Raw genomic sequence first — 9752 nt, forward strand, 5'->3', positions numbered from 1 at the left:
CATCCAGCTGGAAGCCCAGCATGTAAGTTTACAGACCGGCCTCCACCCGAAGGCCGCGTTCCGGGAAAGTCCGAGCGTGGGCTGAAGAGCAGTAAGAAGTGTCAGTCAACCTCGCGACAGGCGACAGGCGGGCCTCGCACCACCTCTCCACAGCCTGCCACCTACCGGCTCTAGGACCCCTCGAAGCACCGACTGAAACTTGGAGGCGGGACTAGGAGGAGGCCGGCGCGCACACGTGATGTAAACCAGCTCTCGGCAGCAGAGGTGAGGAAGCGGGGAATAGCCCAGAAACACGTTTCTCGCTAGCCTAGGTTCTCACGCGCCATGGCGACCCCGGTCCAGCAGCCTCCTCAGTCGAGCGGCGGAAAGCGCAAAGGCAAAGCTCAGTATGTGCAAGCCAAGCGGGCGCGGCCCTGCGACGGCGGCGGGTACCGGCAGCTGGAACCCGGGCATTCTCATTAACTGCAACATGAACGAAGGCAAGTGCGTGGAGGAGGTGTACAGCCTGTTCAGCGAATACGGCGACGACATGTATGGGCCGGAAAAGGTACGGGCCCCAGAGAGGGCAAGCGGCCTTTGAGGAGCGAGGGAATGCTGCAAGGCCGGCATTTTCTACGCGTGCGCGCATTTTGTGGCGGCGCTGGCGAAGGGGCGCGGCCGCCTCTGTGCTGCCGCCTCTTTACCTTATCTGGGTTGCAGACCCCAACCGGGTCGTGTGCTTGAAAAACTTGCAGCTTTCGGTGGTTTTGTTTTGTTGTTTGTTTTGTTTTGTTTTGTTTTCTTCCTCCCCCATTAGTAATCATAGTGGCTCCTATTTATAGGTTGCTTCTGCGGCCCAACGAAATGTTGTGTTTCTGAAGCTCTCAAACGTTTACTACTTACAGTAGATTTGTGGAGTAATGTTCATGAGGACACTGAAACTCAAGTTGGTTAAGTGAACGGTCCAAATTAATAAAGGAAACCTAATTTGTCCTCATAGTTTCTGACGTATCTTACCACTTTTACACCATGGTTGTAATGATGTTTGTCCTGAGCAGTGTCTCTGAAATAGTGGGTTTAGTACTAGTGCTAGTTATTTTTTTTTTTTTTTTTTTTTTTAAAGATTTTTTTATTTATTTATTTATTTGACAGATAGAAATCACAAGTAGGCAGAGAGGCAGGCAGAGAGAGAGGAGGAAGCAGGCTCCCTGCGGAGCAGAGAGCCCCATATGGGGCTCGATCCCAGAACCCTGGGATCATGACCTGAGCTGAAGGCAGAGGCTTTAACCCACTGAGCCACCCAGGCGCCCCACTAGTGCTAGTTATTTTAAAATGCGCGTGTAAATGCAATTTAAAAAGTAAGAACTTTTGTCCTCACACCACCTAAAACCTAATTTCCCCATCACAGTTTGGAAATCATTATATTCCTAGCTTAGGATCAGGACTGATACCATACACAACACCTCAATGATTTAAAGAGGGAGGATATACAGGGGGCATTTGATTCAAGGTCCATGATTTACTAGTTTAGGGCTTGACGTGGGTGTATTATTTAATTTTGCTGAGCTAAATAAAGAAAAATGATAGCTGTACTTAATGTTGACTGAAAAGTTGCTTATGTATATAAAATACATCCTGGCAGGTAATAAAGTTTCCATAAATGTGTATAATTATTACTAGTGCTTGTCTGGCAAACTAATAATGGTGGGGCAGAGAACTGGGCAAGAAATGAGTGTCCTGTCTACACTGGTACCTTGAGCGAATTCTTGACTCTGTTCCCTGTTCCTTAGTAGAATATAAGGGCTTTTTATGCCCTGTTTGGTCTAATTGATGTAGTTTTTGAATGTAGGTGAGGGCCAGAGCTGAGGCCCAAGAAAGAATTCTCGAGAGGTCTTTGGTGCAAAATGGTGGCTTTCTTAAAGCACCCGGTCAGGACCTGTGGGCAGAAAGAGCTGCTGCACAGGGGTTGTGAGGTGTGACTGATTATATACTTGGTAGTTGGGGGAGGTAAAGGAAAAGGGAGGTTTTCAGAAGAACTTTTGGATGTTAAAGAGGACCAACAGGATATTAGAATCTTTGCCATTATCAAGTTAGGGTGGTTTTTTCCCCTCTACTAAAGCATTAACAGTAAGATATTTGGGAGTTTCCATCTGGAAGTTAGGTTATTGATAAGAATGCTTTTTTTTTTTTTTTGCCTCCCTGGTAATCACTAAAACATTTGTAAGATGAGGGAAACTCTTGTCCTGCAGGACTGTGATTTCTATTCATTAACCCTTTGTTTTCCCTCCCTTAGCATTAGGGCAGCCAGGGGTGCCTGAGGAATGTCACACATATCCCACCTGGGAGGGGACTGGGGTTTGTAAGGTGTCAGGTTGGGTTTTGTCCTCTGCCTTCTACTTGCTCGTCGTAATCTCACCAAAAGGAGAATGTCTTATTAGGCGCAAGGTATCCGGTGATGGAATTAAGGTCTATCTTGAATGAATTCATCTGGTGAGCATGTTACCCTGTGTCCCAGAAAGTTAAGATATTTTCAAAGCATTTTCAAATTATATGTGTCCCACTCTGAGGGAACTCCTTTTTTCCTCCACATTTTGCAGAGAGCGATGTCAGTTTTTCTTTTCTTTTTTTTTTTAAGATTTTATTTATTTATTTGAGAGGGAGAGAGGGAGAGATAATGAGAGGAGAGGAGGTCAGTGGAAGAAGCAGACTCCCTGCTGAGCAGAGAGCCCGATGTGGGTCTCGATCCTGGGACTTCAGGATCATGACCTGAGCCAAAGGCTGTCGCTTAACCAACTAATTATTGTCCAGGCACCTGCGATGTCAGTTTCTTAATAAAAAGCTTTATTGTCGTATTGACCTGTCTGCCATTGGAAATTTCACATAGGTAGTTAATTGTAGCTTTTAACATGAACTCTTTTTGCATTTCTGCTCATTTGTTTCATGCAGTTTACGGACAAAGATCAGCAGCCCTCTGGAAGTGAGGGAGAAGATGATGACATGGAGGCTGCCTTGAAGAAAGAAGTTGGTGACATTAAAGCATCTACAGAGATGAAGCTAAGGAGATTCCAGTTAGTGGAGAGTGGAGCAAATAATGTAGTCTTCATCAGGACACTTGGAATAGGTACGTATGACTAATAAATCTTAAGAGTATTGAGCCTATAATATCTGGACATCTCCTTGCCTTAGAACACTGCCTACAAAATGGCTTCATGGTTATGGCTCAGTTAATTATTTGACTGATCTTTTCAACACTGTTCTAGCACTAGACATATGGAAGAGTCAGATGGGGTGGTGAACATCACATTGGCTTAGGAGTGGAAACCTGGCTTTACCACTTTCTTTGTATGTAACTTTAGGTGAAACAAGAGTACATATTCTGTTTAAGAGGAGCAGCTGCTCTTCAGTGCCAGCCAATTTGGAATGTAAGCCTATAGGGCCAGATCTTCTGGTTTCTCAAAAGAAGTTGAAAATCTGGAGAAGTTCCTAGATTTTTTAATGCAGTTAACTAATTTAAAAGTATTAAAAACACTCAGTAGCCCCAAACAGACTTGTAGGTAGTGAGGATGGCCTAAGGACCATATCATGATCATGTGTAATTCATGGCTTGGGGGCTTCTCTGAGTTCTGAGATCTAGATTATTGTCCAGACTTAACTAATGGATAAATTAATCCTTTAAAATGACTTGCAGATTTTGTTTTGTAAAAGAGTGTACTATTTAATAATGTTACATTGTAGTTGCTATTGTTGCAGGAAAACAGTAGGGTTTTGGACAATGAGACATAACAAAAATGTTAGCTCCAGTGTCTTCATGAACAGTTGTTTTTAGTGAAAGCGGTAACAATGCTGAAGAGTTAACATATTAGGGCGCCTGGATGGCTCAGTTGGCTAAGCGATTGCCTTTGGCTCAGGTCATGATCCTGGAGTCCCAGGATCGAGTCCTGCATCGGGCTCTCTGCTCGGCAGGGAGTCTGCTTCTCCCTTTGACCCTCCCACTTCTCATGCTCTCTTTCTCTCTCATTTTCTCTCTCTCTCAAAAAAAAAACCAAAAACCTTTAAAAAAAGAGTTAACATATTAGATATAGTAATAATCGGTATAGGCAGTGAAGAAAGTTGGAAAAAATATTGATTAGACTTATTTAACATTCATTATGATAATTTCTTCTATTATACTGTTGACATAGGTCACTGCCAATGAAGAATTCATCAATTTCAAGAGCTTTTAAAATGTCTGAGAGTTTTTATTCCTAACTTACTTGTGTGCTTTGTGCTTTTTTTCTTTTTTCTTTTAGAACCTGAGAAATTGGTACATCATATTCTCCCAGAATATGTACAAACCAAGAAGATGAGACTCAGGGTTATTCTACGTATGTTACCCATTTCAGGCTCATGCAGGCTTTCTTAGAAGATATGAAAAAATAGGCAGAAACATTTTTTGGAACCCTGGTTTAAAGCTCCAAACAAAGGGACATTTCAGATTGTATATAAATCTCGAAATAACAGTCATATGAATAGAGACGAAGTTATCAAAGAATTGACAGGTATGTTTTTCTTAGTGATTTTACATTAGTATGTAATACTAAATACTTGTTCTTGATTTTATTAAATTTTTTTTTTTTTTTTACAACTTAAGGCTTATATTTTTTAGTATAAAAGAAGTATATTAAAATGTCTTTAAAATAGGAGTACCTGGGGGCACCTGGGTGATTCAGAGGGTTAAGCCTCTGCCTTTGGCTCAGGCCATGATCTCAGGGTCCTGGGATTGAGCCCCACATTGGGCTCTCCACTCAGCGGGGAGCCTGTTCCCCTCCCCCTGCCCTGCCTGCCTCTCTGCCTACTTGTGATATCTCTCTCTGTCAAATAAATAAAAATCTTAAAAAGAAAAAATAGGGGTACATGCCTGGCTTAGCCAGTAGAGCATGTGACTCTTGATCCCAGGGTTGTGAGTTCAAGCCACATATTGGGGGCAGAGACTATTAAAAAAAAAAAAAGTCCTTAAAATAATATCAGACCTAACAGATTTCAATATGTTGGTTATGAGACTTTCTGGTAGGTATAGAGGAAATCTTCCAAATCAAGATTTAATTTTCTTTGGAAAAAAAGGACTCTAGTTAATGTCTTGGGATTCCATTTGTATTTATTTATTGAAAGGGTTCACAGCATTTCTTTTTGTAAAGATTTATTTACTCATTAGAGAGTGTGAGAGAGCATGAGCTGGGGTGGGAGGAAAGGGAGACAAGCAGACTCCCCACTGAGCAGAGAACCCAATAATGGTGCTTGATTCCAGGACACCGAGATCATGACCTGGGCCACCCAGGAGCCCAGAATTCACAGAATTTGACTGGGGACCATGTATAAGAGTAGACTGTATATAAATTGGTTTAACAAGTCCCAAACAGAAAGATGAAAGATTGTATTTGTATCTGTCAAGCTTCATGGTATCCCTCTCCCTCTGTTTTCCTCTTCTTTTTGTTACAGGAATAGTAGGCAGCCTCAATTCGGAAAATAAAGTGGATCTCACTAATCCGCAGTACACGGTGGTAGTAGAAATCATTAAAGCTGTCTGTTGCCTGAGTGTTGTGAAAGATTATATGTTGTTCAGAAAGTATAATCTCCAGGAGGTGGTAAAGAGTGCTAAGGACCCATCACAACTTAACCCAAAGCAGTCAGTGCAAGCAGGAAATGGGAAAGAAGCTAAATTGGAATCTGGTAACACATCAAATCAACATGATCCAGCAGAAGGAAAAAATAACCAGCAGGTGGTAACAGAAAATAATGAGGAACTGGGGCAGAGAAAACCAAGATCTGAGACACAAGTGGTGAACGAGGGAGGAGCTAAACCTGAACTTGAAAGTCAAGTCACAGAAAGATCTGAGTCAAATGAAAATGACCTCTCATAAGGATAAAAAAACCTCCTTTGGTGTTGCAGGTGGGTTTCCCAGGTGGCGTTCGGTGAGATAGTGCTAGGATTCCATATAAAAGTATGACTGAGAATACATTGTTTTTGACCTTTGTGCGCTGCATAATGCTGAACTCATAATACTGAACGGTGATTGAGAAACCCCATTAATGGTTCTGTTGGAGATCTTTTGAACCCCCTATGCCAGTGTGCAGTTAGGCCTGTATGTATTTGGTTGAGCTAGGAGAGGCTATGGATAATGATGAACACTTCCGTGGAGGGGAGGGTGGAAGGAAGATAGTGTTGGCTTCTCCCTCCTGATTATCTTCCCCAGCCTCCCCTTCTGTGCTGGCATCTGACTTAGGGGAGCAAACAAACTCTGTAAAAGAGAAGTCATAGGGAAATTTTCATTTAAGGAAGGAATTTTTATGTGTTGCAACTCAGCTGTCCCTTCCTACTTTTGTTGTAAACATTGCAAAAACATGGGTCTTAAAGGTTTAGAAGTGAATTGTTTTTGTGAAGTTTTTTCTATCTTTTTGTGATTCTGTTACTTAGGTCAGTTTTTACATTTTATGAACATTTGTTACAAATATGATGGTCCAGTGCTGTAATTTTTGAAGACATGGTGTGAGATAGAAGAGGACCATTTTAGGCATAGAATTACAGACATTTCTGCTAAGGTTAGTGATGAAGAATTAGTGTTCTGAGTTTCTTCAGTATGGCAGTGGAACAAGAGACACAAATTCTTTTTTTATAGTGAAAGCTACTTTTTAGTGGTCTTATATAGACTTAAATCCAAGCTGTTCTATTGCATTATGTATTGTCAGTGGAATGCAACTTACAAACCTAGCATTTCTCCAGCAGTTGTAACTGTAAGTCAGAACCATTTGATGAGTAAAAATGTTTGTTATTTTAATGGCATCTGGAATATCCAAACAGTAAACTTTTGTTTAAAAAAAAAAACATTCAGGGGCACCCTGGCTGGCTCAGTCCATACAGCATGAGACTGTTGATTCTCAGGGTGATACATTCAAGCTCCATGTTGGATGTAGAGATTACTTAAAAATAAAATCTTAAATAAAAATCACATTCAGTGAAAGGTCTAAGAAGCAAATTATTTAGTAACAGCACTTATACCAAGAAAAGAAAATTCACATAGTTGGTAAGAATCTAATCTCAAGGGGCACCTGGGTGGCTCAGTGGGTTAGGCCGCTGCCTTCGGCTGGGTCATGATCTCAGGGTCCTGGGATCGAGTCCCGCATCGGGCTCTCTGCTCAGCAAGAAGCTTGCTTCCCTCTCTCTCTCTCTCTGCCTGCCTCTTGGCCTATTTGTGATCTCTGCCTGTCGAATAAATAAATAAAATATTAAAAAAAAAAAGAATCTAATCTCAACATAATGTTAAAATGCTAGAGTAAGAAGCAGTACAAAAAATTGAAAAACCTTCACTTTCAGTTTATTAAATTAACTATGTCACCTGATGCTAAAAAATTAACTGAAAAGCAGCAGCTTCTCTATCTGGGTTGATAAGTCAATGGATTTCACAAATATTTGTCATACTATAGCTTTGGTAAGATTGGTAAATGATGATGAAATTCAAGAAAGCTTTTTCTGCTATGAGGAGCCTCTCAAAACAAAGGCAGTATAAATTTAATGGGTCTTCATATCTGAAGGCTGAAAGTCTGTCATCTTTACTTCGGGTGCTCATCAGTTTTGCTCATTTTGGTAAAATCCCGACATTGATGTTATAGCACATGGCTTTCTTCACAGAGAGCTGCTGATATAAAACACTTGGAGATGAAATGAAAGTTCTGGATAATGCTGCAGAAATTATTATTAAAGACCCATTTATATAAGAATGTTTAAAAAAAAAAAAAAACTAAAGTCTGAACAGAGAGCACATAAATCTACGTACAGAAATCCAGTGGCTTGTCAGAGGAAGAGTTCTCAACAGCATGTTTGAGTTGAAAGGTGAATTGCCAGAGTACATACAAGGAGATATTAGGCCAGATTTTTTTTGAGTGCTCAGAAGCCCAAGTATGGCTATAGAAACTAGTCTGTTCAATGGACATTTTTCATCACATGAACAAATGAAACAAGTTTCTGCAAGGTCCTGGAGAAAATGTATTTTCTTGAAAGTGATAAGATTCTCAGATTAAAAAGAAACAGACTCTTCGGAACTATCACTCTGCCAAAGGAACTCTTGAAATGTTTCCACAGCCAGTTGGGTATGAGAATGAAGAAAAGATAGTAACAAGTCTGGACCCTTAACCAAAACTCTCCATGAAGAACTGCAAAACCTAATTAAATAGCATTTTCTCTCCTTTTCCTAAAACTGAGGGAAGAACCTCTTCTCTGAATCTCAGCCTGAGATTTTTCCAGAAGAAAAAGAACTCTGTGAATCATAGTCTGATAGTTCTGGGTTTTTGTGAAATCAGAGTATCCTTAACTTACTGCTCATACTCTCATGCCATGAGGGTTCCCTTAATTTGGAAGATTTTTCAAGGTTTCCTCTAGCGTAAAATTACTGAAAAACACTGGAAGAGACAGACACCAAAGAGGGCTGCATACTAAGTCCAGATTATGAATAAATAGTAAGAGGCTGTGAAATTAACTTTTGGAGATGGGTTTATTAAGTTTGAAACAGTTCAGTAGTATTATAAATGTTGAGTCTTCCTGCACCAATGTCTGTGTTTATTTAATGGCTAGGGAATATGGGAATGTATTTTTATCCTCCTAAACTAGTGGTCCAGACTAGAAGGATTTGGGAGGGGTAAAGGCTGATTTCTGTACAGACTCGACCTTGGTTAATGCAGATGAGGCTGGAGTGTCCTTCTAGAGCTTCGATATTTAAAGTGTTAACTCTTAATAGGTTGAGGTCATCTCGGAAGGATGATAAGAGCATTTTAAGTGTCATTTGTGTGAACATGGAGGATAGGATTTTGGTGCCTTCATTGGACTTATTCCAAGAAAAAGATCGTTTTATTTTGATAGTGCAAGACTCTGGGACTTAGGGAATAAAAGTGGCCATATGCTTTTAGAACGGCTAACTGCAGAACTGGATTCCTTTTACTTTGTTTAAGCTGCTACTCTACAGAAAGATTTTGCTTAGTAGTTCGTTTTTAATCTCCTTATATTTATTTGTATTTGGTAAGACTGAGTGCGACAAAAGCTCTTCTTCTCCAGTTCTAAAGCACTGTGTTCTGTTGGAATCCAAATCCCTTTATTGATATGTGAAAGGTTTTCCAACTTTATTGTCGCTGACATTTGAGGATATTGTTTTATAAATGACAAATTTCCAGGATGGGAATTGAATGGTTTCTTTTTTTTCTTTTCTTTTTTTTTTTTTTAAGTTATGTCAGTTAAAAAAAACTTCAGTATTGTGGTTTAATAAACTTGTTTTGCTTTGTGGAGGAAGGAGTGTTATACTTAGTATCTTGAAACATGTTTGTGTAAAGTCACACATGATTTCTAAATGTTTTTACTTGTATTCTGCTTTTGGTATGGCCAGATATTTAGCTTATTTTTCATAGTTCCTGATACTTTCAGAAAAAGCAAAATAAATTTGTTCCCTAAAGATTGGTGTTCTGTGCTTTTTTTTCCTGTCTCTTATTAAATCTCTTGCTTTATAACATAATAAAAGATGCTTATATCTCACATTATGTAATAAAAGTCATGTACATTGTCCTAAAACACATAGATATAAAACTCTTAATAATTGCTCTTGATTAATTACTCATAAGTAATCCAAACTTGGGATATTCTATGCTTTAAAAGGAGGTATGGGGTGCCTGGGTGACTCAATCGGTTAAGCGTCCAACTCTTGATTTCAGCTTGGGTCTTGATATCAGGGTTGTGAGATCAAGCCCATGTTGGGCTC

The 9752-nt window shown here is 40.0% G+C and overlaps 1 long non-coding RNA gene and 1 pseudogene across 1 annotated transcript in view; both read left to right on the forward strand.

Annotated features, from left to right (window-relative positions):
• LOC125090840 (uncharacterized) overlaps positions 1 to 6953 on the forward strand; it is a 32235-nt gene extending 25282 nt beyond the window's left edge. Inside the window, exon 2 of the long non-coding RNA XR_007124494.1 lies at positions 6512 to 6953. This is a non-coding gene — a long non-coding RNA (uncharacterized LOC125090840). The remainder of the gene's footprint in view (positions 1 to 6511) is intronic.
• On the forward strand, positions 310 to 6838 carry LOC125090831 (THUMP domain-containing protein 1-like; annotated as a pseudogene).
• Positions 6954 to 9752: the final 2799 nt, after the last annotated feature.

This window comes from Lutra lutra, chromosome 18 (assembly GCF_902655055.1).
Source record: "Lutra lutra chromosome 18, mLutLut1.2, whole genome shotgun sequence".
NCBI lineage: Eukaryota > Metazoa > Chordata > Mammalia > Carnivora > Mustelidae > Lutra > Lutra lutra.